Source organism: Pleurodeles waltl, chromosome 4_2 (assembly GCF_031143425.1).
Source record: "Pleurodeles waltl isolate 20211129_DDA chromosome 4_2, aPleWal1.hap1.20221129, whole genome shotgun sequence".
Lineage (NCBI taxonomy): Eukaryota > Metazoa > Chordata > Amphibia > Caudata > Salamandridae > Pleurodeles > Pleurodeles waltl.
In genome coordinates this window covers 210245389-210262374 of record NC_090443.1, presented here as the reverse complement: position 1 = coordinate 210262374, position 16986 = coordinate 210245389, and the positions used below count along the sequence as shown (strand labels likewise).

Below are 16986 nucleotides of genomic sequence, written 5' to 3'. Positions count from 1 at the left end.
TATAATTTTTCACTCTCGTGCTGGAAAATCTGAGGAAGGGAGCTTCTCTGGAAAAAGTTCTAGAGGGTGCTGGTGCCTGATTGGACAGCAGGCAGGTTTGGGACCTTTCACAAAAGGACATGGATAGGCTATGTGAGCAATTGCTGGCTCCATTATAGCCTATGGCAAAAAAAAATATTTGTTAATTATTGCTATTTTATGTACCGTGGGACTCCCACTTCGACGACGGGGATGATTCAAGCATGTGAATTTATAAAAGGTATCAATACTGGATAACTGTAGTTACAGGTAAGTAACTTTTTTCTTATATGCTATGCTTTAGAGAATCTTTTTTTTTTTAGGGGGGTAGGGGGTTATCATGTATTCATTTGGTTTCCTCTCAGCGTTTGGTGCTTTGTTTAGGATCGGCATATATCTGCCATAGCACCATTGTTTAAATTTGATTACAATTACTATGATATACTTCCAAAGCGCAGTGATAGATAACTAATTTTCCTTTTAAAACTAGTGTAATCTATTAATGTTGTTCAACATGGAAGGAAAGCTGGCATCAAAGAGAAGGATTTGTTCTTCAGATTCCTCTTCTGCTGAGAAAGAGAGAAGCTAATCCAGAACTGTTTCCAGCCAACACAGCAAGAGTGCTAGTCAGGAGGTGACGTATTTGTCTCCAGCAGATGCCCAGTCCCTGATTAAAGGGGCATTTTCTGCAGCCTTGAAAGAAGAATGAGCCAAACATAAAAGAGGTGCTAGGGACAATGATTCTTGCTCGGATTCTGACCCTGGTACTAGCACTTCAGCAAGTGACAAGTTTATCTGGAGAGGAAAAGTCTACCAAGTTCTAGAGCACGTTAGAAATAACTTTGGTTTTCCAGAACCTTCTCAGCCTCAAGTTGATGATGATCTGTTCCCGCAGTGTTCACCACCATTTCCACTGTGCATGCCGTTTCACTAGAAAATCAAATTTCTGGTACTTCATGAATGGAAGGACTTGTAGTGTTATTTGAGTATTGACCACTGATGTCGTGTCATACCGCTTTGCACTTGGCCTAGCTACCCATTGTCACTTTAGTGGTCACTGGTTATAGACTCCATTTTGTATTCAGCCTAGACTCCATTTTGTATTCAGCTTTGGTTCACCGCCACGTTAAAGTATTTTTCCGTGAAAGATGTTATGCAATGTGTTTTTCTACTTCTACGTGTTTTTCTTCTCACCAAAGAGCTAGGATTGGTATACGATATGTAGGAGGTGAGCAGTTAGTACAATAAGACCGTAATGAGCTAGTGTTTATCATAGGCAAGAGAACAGTTTCACTTTGGGAGGCTTGCCTTGGGAGGATGGCCAGCTCCCAACGCATTCCTTTCAAGGTTTACCTAAACTAGCCAGCATTTTTTAATATTTCCATCTGAGAGGGGGGGGGTCTTCTAGGAGGCTATTTCGTGGTTGTTTAAGCTATAGAAAGGTGGCCCTGCTCAGTAGCAATTAATTCCGAGACCTCGGTGAGGATTGGATGTCAAATGCCTGGCATTGTGCCTGTGAGGATCTCTTTCTCGCAGTTGAACGGGGTCGTCTTCTTGCTGGCATGAGAAAGATGAAGCATCTGGCAGGCCCTACGGTGATGAATTTTGATTAATTATTTGCTTTGCATTGCATATGAATATATATATATATCTATCAATATATGTGTTTGTATCCTTGCATTTATATATTTGCTGTTTGTAGATTGAGGATTCTTTATAGATGGTCTTACGCTGTTGCACATTTTTTTAAGTACACTTTTTACTGTTCAAACCTTCCTTCACAAACCTTGCAAAAAGCTATAATAAATGTCTTCTTCAGATTAAGAAGTGCATTCCAGAGAATCATTTCGACTCCTTTCAGTGTGTATATCTTGGTTCAGTCGCAAGTAAAGCAAAACAGGACTTGGAACATAATAATTTACCCAGATTTTTGCAGAAGATGTATGTTTTGGAGAATGCGAAGCAAGAACTTCCACACAATAAGATAGATGCCATTCTGGCGACTCTGATAGGCCATACATCTATCAATCCTGAGGACTGTTCACCAAAGGACAAGGTGGACCAAAGGTTTGAGAAAGCTCTAAAGAGGTCATATGAAGCTAATAATATGTCTCTTAGGGCAGGAACCTATGCAGCTGATACAGCCCAAAGTCTTGTGAAGTATTTTGAGAAGTTGGCAGAGGCTATGCAAGAGGAGGAGGATTGTTCGGACCTTCAGGTTAGCATGGAACAGCAAGCAAGATTCTCTCAGATATCTCGTGTGACTCAATTAAGTCATCTGCAATGGCTTCTGAGACCTCGGTCTTGGCTTACAGGCATATGTGGCTCAGGGACTAGACCCAGCAGAGAAATCAGCCCTGCTAAAGATCCCTTTCAAAGGCAATTCATTGTATGGGGATCAGCTTGAACGGATGGTGAGCAAGACTTTTAAGGACTGTAAGCATGCCTTGCCTTACAAAGGGAAATCTAGACCTTACAGGCATTACAAGAGGAATGATGATTTCAGGTCATCCCGGAGGAGGCGTTTTCGCCATATAAAGAAAGATAGGAAATCATAGTCCTCATCTTTCTAACCAGGACAGAAGGAGCAGAAATCATGACTATGACGAGAGAGGACCTTCCAGTTGGAGGCCGCCTTCGATTTTTCCTGCCAGAGTGGGAAATACTCCTTCGATCAATGGGTTCAGAATGTCATTCTTTAAGGTTATGTGATCGAATTCAACCCCAAGTTTCCAGAATCAGGAGTCGTCCCTACTCCATTGCCAAAAGACCCACAAAAAACAGCAGCCTTATGGGACGGCATTCAAAGTCTTTTACAGAAAAGAGCAATAGTCCCCGTTCCTTTAGGAGAAGAGGGACAGGGATTTTACTCAATACTGTTCTTGGTACAAAAAACATGAGGTGCATTCAGGCCAGTTCTGGATTTGAAGAAGGTTAACAACTGGGTGAGGACAATCCATTTCAAGATGGACAGTCTTCAAAAGATCATTCCGATGGTCTTGCCAGGAGATTTTATGGCGACTGTGGATTTGCAAGACGCTTAACTCCACATTCCGATTTTTCCTGGACATCAAAAGTATTTAAGATTTGCAATAGAAGGTCAACATTTCCAATTTACAGTCCTTCCTTTCTGGCTCAAGTCCGCTCCCAGAGTGTTCACCAAGGTACTGGCTCCATTGGTTGGTCTTCTTCGCAAGGATGGCGTCCGGTTTAATCCATATCTAGACGATTGTCTGGTACATGCAAATAAGTAGAAAAGATTATGCTGCAAAGAGACAAGGTTTTGGACACTCTTGAAACACGTGGATTTTTGATAAATTGGGAGAAATCTCATCTTCTCCCCTCCCAAAACTTAGAATTCATAGGAACAAGGTTCAAAACGCATCGCAGTCGTGTGTCTCTTGTGACCAGGAGACATAAGATGATGATCACGGATCTGTTTCATTTCATGAGGCAGAAACAACCAACAGCCAGGGAATGGTTAAAGATACAAAGGGACAAGGCTGCAGTAGTCTTCTTGGTTCCAGTGGCCAAGATTTCATTTAAATCTATTCGTCAGTCAGTTTCTGAAACTCTGGTCTCCAGCCATGGGTCGAATGGAGAAGCACGTTTGTATTCCTCCTCAGATTGTGGATATTCGCAAATGGTGGTTGGATCCAGTCCATCTCTCAGAAGGGGTTCATCTGGATCCTCCGAATTGGGTGATATCATCAACGGATGCCAGCAAGGTTGGATCGGGAACGTGGAAGGATAATCTTACAGTTCAAGACAAATGGACATCTCTGGAGATGAGGAGGTCGTCAAATTGGAGGGAAATGGAGGTAGTTTATCCTACTTCACAATATGTCCACAAAAGCCTATTTGAAAAGACACTGGGGCATAAGATCAACATCTCTGATGGGTTGTGCAACTCAGATTTTTCAGTGGGCAGGGTTACATCTACAAAGGCTGTCTGCGTTTCATATTCAAGGGATTTTAAATCGGAGAGCAGACAATTAAAGCAGGGTGTTTACATCATCGCCTGGCCCCTCTAGTTTTTGCAGAAGTTGGCAAGAAATGTGGAATTCCAGTGATAGGTCTTTTTGCCAGCCAGGACAATTCCCTTCTGCCAGTGTTTTGTTCCAGGGTCAGGGAGAAGGGCTCTTGGAAAGTAGATCCTCTTTCCTGTCCATGGCCTCAGGGGATATTGTATTCCTCTCCCACATTCCTTTTGATAGTGAGGTTTCTCATGGGAGTGAAAACGAACAAAGCATCAGTGGTTCTGATCGCTCTAGCTTGGAGCTGCTCATCCTGGTTTCCTCTAATATTGAGCATGAACGAGGATCAGGCGTGAGGTCTTCCTCTGGTTCAACCTCCCATAGTTCTCCTGTCATTGTCCCTGAGGGCCCTTCAACGCCTAAAACTGACAGCTTGGAAATTGAGAGGTTAGGTTTGAGAAGGTTAGGTGTTCCAGATGGGCTGGCTAAGACAATTCAGGCATCTAGGAAGGGGTCGACTCTGAAATCTTACAGTCCCCATTGGTCTTTATTCCGGAAGTGGTGTGAGACTAGGCAACTAGATCCTTTATCCTGTCCAAATTTTTCAGGCTTACAATTTTTGCAAGAAGGTTTTGATCTGGGCCTTAAGTGTGCTGCTTTGAAATTACAGTAGGCAGCCACAAAGGCATTCAGGGAAAATTGGATAGGTGTTTCTGATTGTGAGGCTTTCGCTTATAAACTCTTCAAAGGTTTCCCTAACCTTAGACCCGTAGCAAGTGATCCTTTGCCCTCGTGGGATCTTCCCTTAGTGTTAGATGATCTGAAAAGGCCTCCCTTTGAACCACTTGACTCTGGATCTAACGTTTCTGACCTGGAAGGTGTTTTTTTTCTAGTAGCAGTTACCATAGTCAAGAGTAGGAGAATTGGGCACTTTTTCAGCAAATCATCCCTATTTTAGGATTTTTTCAGGTAGTATTGTATTGAGATTAGGCCCAGCCTTTTCTCTGAAGGTTCCATCTCCATCTAATTTGCAGCAAGAGGTCATCCTCCCTGAGTTTTTTCCCAATCCTACGTTTTAGGAGGAGCTAGAGTGGAATAAATTGGATGTGTGGAGAGCCGTTTTGATTTATTTGGAGAGGGTTTCTCAGTTTCGTTCTACAGAAGCTCTTTTTGTTAATTTTGGTGCAGTGAACAAGGGTAGACATCATTCCAGACAGAATTTAAGTAGATGGTTGAAATCTACCATTTCTACAGCATACCTGTTAAGAGAGGTTAATTAGGAGTATGTCAGTTTGCTGAGCAGAGTTTCAGGGCGCCTCTCTAAAAGAAATATGTTGAGCAGCCACATGGTCTACATCAACCACTGACATTACTGAATTAATAATGTCTCTGATCAACAGGATGTGTTTGGTGTTAAAGTATTATCCTCTATGAAGTAATAAATATTTTCATCAGCATCTTTTTTCTCAGCTGAATCGTTATGGTACTCATAATCATTTGACAACATAGCTTTGGCATACCTCCTTTCGTTATGAGAGGAACAGGGAAGGGGATGAAGTGGTAATGCATAAATTACTTTCCAATATTTCATTATTCTGAGTCCAGACTTCCCTCTTCCGATCATTTCATCCCTCCGTCCTGCCTCAGGTACTTAATTTAAATGTTTATGCCCGGTATATTAAAGGCTGTTTCCAGGTAAGCCAAAGCCATATGTCAGGAGGTGGGGTTTGTGTTAAGTATATTTTTTACAGGAATTTAGTCTTATGAAAGTGTCTGTGGAGGCATGAACGTCTCATTTCGTAATGATCAGAACAGGGAAGTCTGGACTCAGAGTAACGACGTCACCGGTAAGTAATCTATGCATTTTATTGCTTCTTCTCTCCTGTCCCCTTCTTTCCTTGTTGTTTCTGCCATCCTTCCCGCACCTCCCCCTCCACATCTTGTTGTCTTAGTTGGCAGGTATGAAGCAGGTTTTAACTCGCTGTTGTGTAAATGCACACACAGTTATTTAGTGCGGGTCATGTCTTGGAGTGTAATGTATCGACCTGGACGTTTCCTACCTAAAAACTTTGTTGCCGTAAATACTGTGAAGGAGCTGCTGCCAGTGGAAGCTTTGGGATTGCACTTGCTTGCAAAGCAAGTTCCGTCATCGCACCCCAACTCTGGAAGATCATCAACAGTTCCTACGAGACCGCCACGTTCCTGGAGAGCTGGAAAGATGCAGAGATCAGTGCCCTACTCAAGAAATACAAGGCGGATCCAAAGGACCTCAAGAACTTCCAGCCCATCTCCCTGCTCCCCTTCCCGGCAAAAGTCATAGAGAAAATTACTCCAGTATTGGAACTTTCATAGGTTCACATGCTTGAATCCTTTCCCGTCGTCAAGATGGGAGCCCCCGGTACATCAAAACAGCTACACATACAGGCTACTGCAATGAAAAAAGGCCTAAGGCTTTCACTTTAGTAGCCCGTCCTTATCATTATGAGCAAAAAGACCAAAGCAAGGCCCAGCCAATCAGGCTTCCCCTCCCTCTAGAACCCTCTTCAGAGGAGCTCCCTTCCTACCGCACGTCGTGCTAGGGAGTCTCCATTGAGCTCTGCTCAGTCACCACTTCAGAGATGTTCATTTTTGCTATTTTTCCTCAGAAAAAGGATTTCCTACAGCAAGTAAGGTGTCTTCCTCTTACTTCTCTTACTTTACTTAAGGGAACATTATTTTGAAGAGAATTCACCATGTCTGATAAAGAGAAGAAAAGCCTTTTCAGAGCCTGTAAGACCCGTGGGAGGAAAAGGCTTCACTTTGAGGACCCACACAGGGACTGTATTTATTGCCTCTACCCTGACCATGTAGCCAAAGGCTGCAAAGTTTGCTGGACCTTTTCTAACAGAACCCTCAAAGACAGGGAGGGTAGGCTACTCATTTGGCTCTATAAGTTGAAGTCCAGATCCAATCCAGTGTCCGGTTCTGACAGTGAGGAATCTACAACTTCCTCCAGAAAAATACAGAAAAGAGGCAAATATCCTCAACCCCACTCAGAAGAGCTTCCAAAAAAGGCTCACAAGACGACCAAACGAGTGTCCTCTAAAGCTGGAAGTCCTTCCAGTTCCCCTCACAGAAGTTCTGTTTCTTCTAAAAGGCACTCTAAAAAAAGATCTGTCTCCTCAGAGTGCAGCTAAAGAGCCTTTTCTGAGCCTACAACGCCACCTCCTATGGTGAAACATGTCTTTAAGAGGCCATCCGAAAAATCTACGACGACACCGTCGACGGCGGTATCTAAAGGTGTCTGTACAGCTTCGTCGTTGACTGCTACAACTTCTACAGTCTCTAAGGCGTTGTCTTCCTCATCGACGATTGTGTCTACGATGTCCTCGTCGATGGCGTTCATGGTTGTCTCCCCCATCGCCTCTCCTTCATCGATGCTACTGCCGGTGAGACCGTTGACGTTGACTCTGCCATCGTCGTTTTCCTCATTGACGAGACATTTCTCCAGCGATGTCTTAGTCGACAACTCCTTCGGCACTCCCATTGACGATGCCGTAGATTGTTAATACCGTCGACAATGCCATCAACGATTCTGTCGAGGGTTAAAGCACGTAGGAAGTCTGCTTTCCTTTCACCATTGGTGACATCTCCAAGTAGGGTTTCAGCCTTGGTACCTACGCATTTACTGGAACAAGAGGACTCAGATGATGGGGGACCTTTCGGGGTTGCTCATAGCCCATCAGAACTACACGTCAAGTGCCAGGATCTAGAAGAGGACACCCAGCATGATCCGCATTCTTACTACCTGCAGGCACACCAGTATCCTTATCAGGAGCAGATGTTTTTTTTTTTTTCCAGGATCACTCATAGCTGATCTACAACTCATGTTGGATGACTACAGAAGGCGGTTTCCACCAGCTGGCTTGGAAGTTTAGCAGCCTGTTGTATTGTATTGTATTGTATTGTAATCATATTTATATAGCGCTTACTACCCATGACAAGGCGTCGAAGCGCTTTTCGATGAGTAGCACGCTACTCCAGAACCCAACAAGAATTAGTGATGGATTAGTATCGTTTAATAATGAGTACAGTTTTAGTATTATTATGAGTTAATTTGAGCCGCGGATATGAGAGTTTGTTAGTTAGATTGACTGGAGTAATGGAGGGGTGGAGGAGGAAAGAAATCCAGAAGTGTTAATTGGGAGTATATCCTTCATTTATTCAACCCAAAGGCTTGGGGTGAATAAAGGGGGGCGGAGGGGGAAGAGTATGTGGAAGGGTTAGGGAGAGCATAGTAGCAGGGTGAGATGAATGCAGGAGAATTTAGTAGGGTTGTGTGGGAGGTCACAGAGGTAGAGTGAGGTTTGGTGAGTTAGATGTGGAGGTGGAGGGAAGAGCTTAGGCAGAGATATTTAGGAGATTAAAGTGGTAGAAGGGATTTGGGATGAGTCAGAGTGAGAATGGAGGATAGTTTGATAGAGACATGACATAAGAGTGATGAGTAGATAAGTGTGATAAGATGAGAGCAGGAATTCATAGATATCTAGTATAACAACCCAAAAACCAGGAGCCATGCAATGATCCACGAACATGCCAAGCACAGAAACAACATATACACATACATACACATATATATATATACACACACACACACACACACACATATGCACATACAATACATAATTAGAATCATGGGTAAAAAAATACTTAGTCAGACAGGTTTAAAGAGTGTGTGTGTATTTTCTTGTTATGACAGTAGCAATACATATTTTCCACAGAAACTATAAATAAATAGAAATATACATATAATCTGAAAAAAATATTTATCCACATAGGCATATGCAGTTCATAGTTGTTTGAAAAAGGTGGTTATGAAGGAAAGAGCCAACTCTTGAGTAGTTTTCTGAAGACAAGAAAGTTATCTGTGGCTCTTATAGTTGGGGGTAATGAATTCCATAGTTTGGCTGCTTGGACGGAGAAGGATGTACCACCTATATTCTTTTTCTTGTATGGTGGTGTTCTAAGGCGGGGTGCCAGTCTTGAGCGGAGGGTTATTTGTTGGATGTATTTGGTAATTTTCTTTCTGATAAAAAGCGGTCCTGTTCCATGTATAGCTTTGTGGGTGATACAAAGCAGCTTGAAAGTGCATCTTCTGGCAACGGGTAACCAGTGTAGTGCTCTCAAGGCAGGGGAGATGTGGGCTTGCGCCTTTATATGTAGTAGTAGCCTGGCTGCGGAATTCTGGATACGTTGTCGTTTTTTCATAACAGATAGAGATGATCCATGGTAGAGGCTATTGGCATAATCCAGTTTGGATAGTACAAGCGAGATAGTAGCTTGCACCTTGTGTGGAAATCCGAGGTGGGGGAAGATGCTTCATAAAGTCTTTAAGGTGATAAAACTTGTGCGTGCTAATTTGTCTACTTGGGCATTCATAGTTAGCTTGGAATCCATGGTGATTCCTGGGTTTTTAACTTCCTTGGATAATTGAGGAGGTGGTCCGAGATCGTCAGGCCAGACGCACAGAGGGTCATAATTTTTCCAGTCACCACATATGAGTATTTCTGTTTTGGAGGTATTTAGTTTGAGATGGCTCCAGGTCATCCACTGATCAACGGCTCTGAGGCAACTGAAGATTATATGGGAATATGGGAAAGTAGAGGCAGCAACCCCTTATCAATGGTGTTGAGGCTGAGGCAGGTGCCAGTGTCACAACACTGACTGAAACACTACCTACACTCTGTCACACTGACACTAGTAACACCAAAGTTTTTTTTTGGGGGGGGGTGGGGGTGGTTAGTCTGGCCCTACGGAAGTTGTGGTATCCTCTGACCTGCCTGTGGAGTGCTTCTTACTGGGCAATGATTTGGAGACGACTTGAGCCTGGGTTGAAGTAAGTTGGAAACCCATGCAGCTATGCTCTGCATCTCTGGGAACATATTTCCCTGACTAGAGCACAGGCCAAGAAACTGGGAGAGCAGGGAACACTGGAGCCTGGAAAAATGACCCAGGAGATTCCAAAAGAGACAGGGTAAGAAACTGCCCCCTGTCCAGACTTCAGGTGAAGATCCCACTTCTCAGGGAAAGGAATCTGCCCCTTGTGTGGAACCTACCCAGAGGAGCTGAAAGTTGATAGAGCAGAGTTCTTAGGTGCAGGAGGACCCGCCAGGGAAAAGCTCAGCTTGGAACAGAAGTCCTGTCCTTTTGAGAGCCTGAGACAGCAGGAAACAGACTTCTCGGGACAGCCTCCACCTGGGCTGGGCAGAGGGTCGCCTGGGGGGGTCACTCCTGCATTGAAGTTCGGTTCCTTCAGGTCCTGGGGGCTGCGGGTGCAGTGTTGGCTCCAGGCATCGGGTCCCTTGTCACAGGCAGTCGCTGTCAGGGGGAGCCTCTGCAGGTGTCACTGTGGGGGCTCGGGGTGAGTCGTAGTCTCCAGGGAGTCCTCCCTGAGGTGTTGGTTCTCTGAATCTCCTGTCTGGGTTGTCGGGTGCAGTGTCCGAAGTCTCACACTCCCAGCGGGAAATGTGCAGTCTTTGAAAGTTGCTTCTTTGTTGCAAAGAAGTAGCTGGTTTTGAGCAGGGCCGCTGCTCATGTGAGTTTCTTGGTCCTTTAGTCCAGGGCAGTCCTGAAGCTTCAGCGGTCGCTGGCCCCTGTCAGATGCTTCGCTGGTTACAGGTTTTTGAAGTTGGAGACAGGCTGGTAAGGCTGGGGTCGAAGCAGTTGTCTTCCTCCTTCTCTGCAGGCTTGTAGGTCAGCAGTCGTTTCTTCAGGTTGCAGGAATCTGGTTTCCTGGGATCTGGGGTGCCCCTATACACTGAATTTAGGGGTGTGTTTGTGTCTGGGAGGGCAGTAGCCAATGGCTGTCCTTGAGGGTGGCTACACCCTCTTTGTGCCTCCTCCCTGTTTGGGGGGGGGGGGGGGCGGGGGCGGCATCTCTAATCCTATTGGGTGAATCCTCCAAACTCAAGATGGAGGATTTCTAAAGCCAGGGGTCACCTCATCGCAGGACACCTTAGCGGCTGTCCTGACTGGTGGGTGACTCCTTGTTTTTCTAATTATCTCCTCCAGCCTTGCCGCCAAAAGTGGAGGCAGTGGCCAGAGGGGCGGGCATCTCCACTAGCTGGGATGCCCTGGGGCACTGTAACAAAGGGGCTCACCGCCAGCTGTTACAGTTCCTGCAAGAGGAGGTGAGAAGCACCTCCACCCAGTACAGGCTTTGTTCCTGGTCACAGAGTGACAAAGGCACTCTACCCATGTGGCCAGCAACATGTCTGGTGTGTGGCAGGCTGGCAAAACTAGTCAACCCACACTGGAAGTCAGATTGGTATTCAGGGGGCATCTCTAAGATGCCCTCTGGGTGTACAATAAATTGCACACTGGCATCACTGTGCATTTATTGTGCTGGGAAGTTTGATACCCTCTGTGCCTTCTACTTCGGTCCATCCCGGAATCCAACCATCTCATATACCGCCACAGACAGCAGTTTCCATCCCTATGCAGGATTTGTCCTCTTCTGATGATGAGGATGACAGAGGAGGGAGAATTACCGGATGCAATAACAGAATGGGATGACTTTCAAATTCCTACTCTGTCCTCGCCCTCTCCGTTTCCTGTAGATTCCCCTCCTGGTGACATCAGCGGTTTCCACAACCTGCTTGAAAGAGCTGCTAAGAGATTTGAGTTGCCCATGCCCACAAAGCAGATGGACTGCTTTTTGTATAACTTTAAGAAGCCATTTCAGAAGTGTTTTAAATCTATGCTCATTGTGGACTATATCTGGAATGAGGGCATTAAAGTTATGAAGAACCCGGCCACGGTCACCCCGGTTCTACCTCGCCTTGACAAAAGGTATAAGGCGCCTGAAGACTCTCCGGCCTGCCTCTTGGGCCATCCCATACCCGACTCAGTTATTGCCCAGGCGGCACAACGCAGATCTAGGAACCCTTTAGCACCAATCTCTGCCCCACCGGACAAGGAGGGTAGGAGATTAGACAACATAGGAAAACGCTTTTCCTTAATGGCTTTGCTTATTATAAGGGCGTCTAACTCTCTGGCTATCATAGGCAGATACGATAGACATCTATGGGCTGACATTGCGCCCTATTTGGATCAACTGCCTGAAGACTCTATATTAGAAGCCAGGAAAGTCTTGCAGGGAGGGGAGAGGTCTTCTGCAGAAATCATAGACTGTGCTATGGACATCGCCACCACGGCTTTCCGTCAGATGGCAGGTTCTGCAGTTCTCAGAAGGCAGGGTTGGCTTCAAGCGACTTCCTTTAGACCTGAGGTCCAAAACAAAATCCTTTACCTTCCTTTTGATGGTGAAGCCCTTTTTGGGAAGCACATTGATGATACGTTTCAGTCAATCAAGACAAACACTACAGTTTAAAAGACAGCCTTTCCGAGGAGCTAGAGGCCGTGGCTACTCAGCGTATAGACCATGTTTTCAGCAGTATAGATACCCTTCTGTCTCTGCGGCATCCCATTCCTTTCGTCCTCAGTTCCAACAGAGAATGCCTCAACATGCAGCTTATTCGAGAGCTTCCCAGAGAGGAAAGGCCGGAAGACAACCAAAAGATACAGGCCGTAGACAATGACTTGCTATCGTCTCCGACTACGATCCTTCCCTTGCGCTCAAGACTAGGGGGAAGAATTTCCCTCTTTTAAGGAAATGCCTCCTTGGCATGGTTACCCCCTGGCTTTTTGCCTTTGCTGATGCCAAGTTATGATTTGAAAGTGTGCTGAGGCCTCCTAACCAGGCCCCAGCACCAGTGTTCTTTCCCTAAAACTGTACCTTTGTCTCCACAATTGGCACACCCTGGCATCCAGGTAAGTCCCTTGTAACTTGTACCCCTGGTACCAAGGGCCCGATGCCAGGGAAGGTCTCTAAGGGCTGCAGAATGTCTTATGCCACCCTGGGGACCCCTCACTCAGCACAGACACACTGCTTGCCAGCTTGTGTGTGCTAGTGGGGAGAAAAGGACTAAATCGACATGGCACTCCCCTCAGGGTGCCATGCCAACCTCACACTGCCTATGGCATAGATAAGTCACTCCTCTAGCAGGCCTTACAGCCCTAAGGCAGGGTGCACTATACCATAGGCGAGGGCATATGTGCATGAGCACTATGCCCCTACAGTGTCTAAGCAAAACCTTAGACATTGTTAAGTGCAGGGTAGCCAAAAGAGTATATGGTCTGGGAGTCTGTCATACACAAACTCCACAGCCCCATAATGGCTACACTGAAAACTGGAAAGTTTGGTATCAAACTTCTCAGCACAATGAAAGCACACTGATACCAGTGTAAGTTTTATTGTGAAATACACCCCAGAGGGCATCTTACAGATGCCCCCTGAAAACATACCTGACTTCCAGTGTGGGCTGACTAGTTTTGCCAGCCTGCCGCACATGTTGCTGGCCACATGGGGAGAGTGCCTTTTTCACTCTGTGACTAGTAACAAAGCCTGTACTGGGTGGAGGTGCTTCTCACCTCCCTCTGCAGGAACTGTAACACCTGGCGGTGAGCCTCAAAGGCTCATCCCCTTTGTTACAGCGCCACAGGGCATTCCAGCTAGTGGAGATGCCCGCCCCCTCCGGCCACGGCCCCACTTTTGGCGGCAAGGCCGGAGGAGATAATGAGAAAAACAAGGAGTCGTCACTGGCCAGTCAGGACAACCCCTAAGATGTCCTGAGCTGGGGTGACTCTGACTTTTAAAAATCCTCCATCTTGCAGATGGAGGATTCCCCCAATAGGATTAGGGATATGCCCCCCTCCCCTCAGGGAGGAGGCACAAAGAGGGTGAAGCCACCCTCAAGGCTAGTAGCCATTGGCTACTAACCCCCCAGACCTAAACACACCCCTAAATTGAGTATTTAGGGCCCCCCAGAACCTAGGAAAATAGATTCCTGCAACCTAAGACGAAGGACTGCTGACCTGAACTGCTTTGGCCCCAGCCCTACCGGCCTGTCACCCCACTTCGAGAAAAAACGGCAACAACGACGCGTCCCCCAGGGTCCAGCGACCTCTGAAGCCTCAGAGGACTACCCTGCATCTAAAAGGACCAAGATCTCCCGAGGACAGCGGCCCTGTTCTAAAGAAACTGCAAATTTGCAACAAAGAAGCAACTTTTAAAGACCACACGTTTCCCGCTGGAAGCGTGAGACTTTCCACTCTGCACCCGACGCCCCCGGCTCGACCTGCGGAAACCAACACTACATGGAGGACTCCCCGGCGACTGCGACCCTGTGAGTAGCCAGAGTTGACCCCCCTGAACCCACCCCAGCGACGCCTGCAGAGGGAATCCAGAGGCTCCCCCTGACCGCGACTGCCTGCTTCCAAGAACCCGACGCCTGGAAAGACGCTGCCCCCAGGACCTGAAGGATCCGACCTCCAGTGCAGGAGCGACCCCCAGGTGGCCCTCTCCCTTGCCCAGGTGGTGGCTACCCTGAGGAGCCCCCCCCCCCCCCCCCCCGCCTGCCTGCTTCGCTGAAGAGAACACTGGGTCTCCCATTGAAACCTATTGCAAACCTGACACCTGTTTTCACTCTGCACCCGGCCGCCCCCGTGCCGCTGAGGGTGTACTTTCTGTGTTCCCCCCGGTGCCCTACAAAACCCCCCTGGTCTGCCCTCTGAAGTCGCGGGTACTTACCTGCTGGCAGACTGGAACCGGGGCACCCCCTTCTCCATTGAAGCCTATGCATTTTGGGCACCACTTTGACCTCTGCACCGGACCGGCCCTGAGCTGCTGGTATGGTAACTTTGGGGTTTCCCTGAACCCCCAACGGTGGGCTACCTTGGACCCAACTTTGAACCCTGTAGGTGGTTTACTTACCTGCAAAACTAACCAATACTTACCTCCCCAGGAACTGTTGAAATTTTCACTGTCTAGTTTTAAAATAGCTTATTGCCATTTTTGCCAAAACTGTACATGCTATTTTGCTGATTCAAAGTTCCTATGATACCTAAGTGAAGTACCTTTCATTTGAAGTATGGATTGTAAATCTTGAATGTGTGGTTCTTAAAATAAACTAAGAAAATATATTTTTATATATAAAAACCTATTGGCCTGGAATTGTCATTTATTGCCTGTGTGTGTACAACAAATGCTTAACACTACCCTCTGATAAGCCTACTGCTCGACCACACTACCACAAAATAGAGCATTAGTATTATCTCTTTTTGCCACTATCTTACCTCTAAGGGGAACCCTTGGACTCTGTGCATACTATTTCTTACTTTGAAATAGTGCATACAGAGCCAACTTCCTACACCTCTACTTCCACAATTGGCAGAAGATAACATCAGACCAATGGGTCCTAAATCTCATCCCGTTTGGCCATACCCTGGAGTTCTTGCACTACCCTCCTACGAAGCCTCCCCTTCCTCGAAAGGTGAAGCAACTGCTCAAGCAGGGGGTCGAGTCCATGCTTCTCAAGGCTATAGAAAGGGTTCTACATCAGGAGAGAGGAAAGGGTTACTACTCCCGATTCTTCTTAGTCCGAAAGAAGTAGAAAAGTTGGCGTCCAATTCTAGACCTCAGGGATCTCAACACTTATCTTAAAAAACAATCATTCCATATGATCACCCTATCAGACATTCTGTCCCTTCTAAATTCGGGGGAATTTGATGGCCACCTTCGATTTGCAGGACGCATATTTCCATATCCCTATTCATCCCTCCCACAGAAGATATCTCAGATTTGCAGTAGCCGGATACCATTTCCAGTTCGAAGTCTTGCCTTTTGGCCTGAAATCGGCCCCCAGGATCTTCACCAAGTGCTTGGCTCCCGTGGCAGCTTTCCTCAGAAGACAGAACCATCTAGTCTTCCCGTATCTGGACGATTGGCTGGTCAAAGCCAGATCCAGATCTCAGGCTCAGAGGTCCACGAGAGCTTGTATCGAGCTGTTCACGAGCCTGGGCATAACGGTCAATTGCGAAAAGTCAGCATTCCAGCCCTTAAAGAGGAGACCTTTTCTAGGGGCAATACTGGACACTTCCACCAACAATGCAGCCCCTACAGAGGACAGACGGAGAAAGCTCATCTCCCTCGAGAAGCGTTTACAAAAAAGAAAGTACGTTTCAGTTAGCCTCTTCAAGTCCCTGTTAGGGATGATGTCCTCCTGCATTCCTCTGGTGCCTTTCTGTCGTCTAAGAATGATACCTCTACAGGAGCAGTTAGATCTTCAATGGGCACAATCCATGGGGTCTTTCGACGATATCATCAGGATAACAAAGCCCATGATAGCCGCTCTAGCTTGGTGGACTCAGGAGTCTAACTTAGCGAAGGGGCTTTCTTTTCTTCCCCAACAAGCACCTTGGGTGATAACTACAGATGCTTCTCTCGAAGGGTGGCGTGCTTTCCTCCAGCACCTATAAATCAGAGGCAAATGGAAGCCACATCAGAAAGTCTTTCACATCAATTACCTCGAATTGAAGGCTGTTCGACTAGCGCTTTGCGCTTTTCTCCAAAAAATAAGAGGTCCTCGGTTCTCATCCGGACGGACAACACAACGACAATGTATTATATCAACAAGCAGGTAGGAACCAGGTCTCTGCTCTTATCGAGAGAATCTCAGCGCATTTGGGAATGGTCTATCAGCCACAAAGTAAACCTTCGAGCTGAACATGTCCCAGGCATACAGAACATCATTGCGGATTCCCTGAGCAGATCACGGTCATCCAGCCACAAATGCGAATTGGACCAAGGAGTCTTGAATCAAGTCTTCGCCCGATGGGGGAAACCGAGCCTGGATCTCTTCGCCACCCGGCAGAATGCAAAATTCCATTTGTTTGCAAGTCGGGATCTACATCGGGGCTCTTGGGAATGCGTTTTCCATGGCATGGTCAGGAATTTATGCCTATGCTTTTCCTCCTCCTCCCATTCCCCTGATTCCAAGAGTTTTGGCGAAGATCAAGATCGAACGCTGCAAGCTCCTCCTGATTGCTCCGGCATGGCCTCGTCAGTTTTGGTATACGGAACTCCTTCACCTCTCGCAGAGCCGCAGCATTC

General features: G+C 46.6%; 1 protein-coding gene across 2 annotated transcripts in view; it reads left to right on the top strand.

The window, feature by feature from the left end:
* Positions 1–16986, top strand: part of FIRRM (FIGNL1 interacting regulator of recombination and mitosis) — a 1527986-nt gene that overhangs the window by 221118 nt on the left and 1289882 nt on the right. The gene's annotated exons all lie outside the window — the stretch shown is intronic.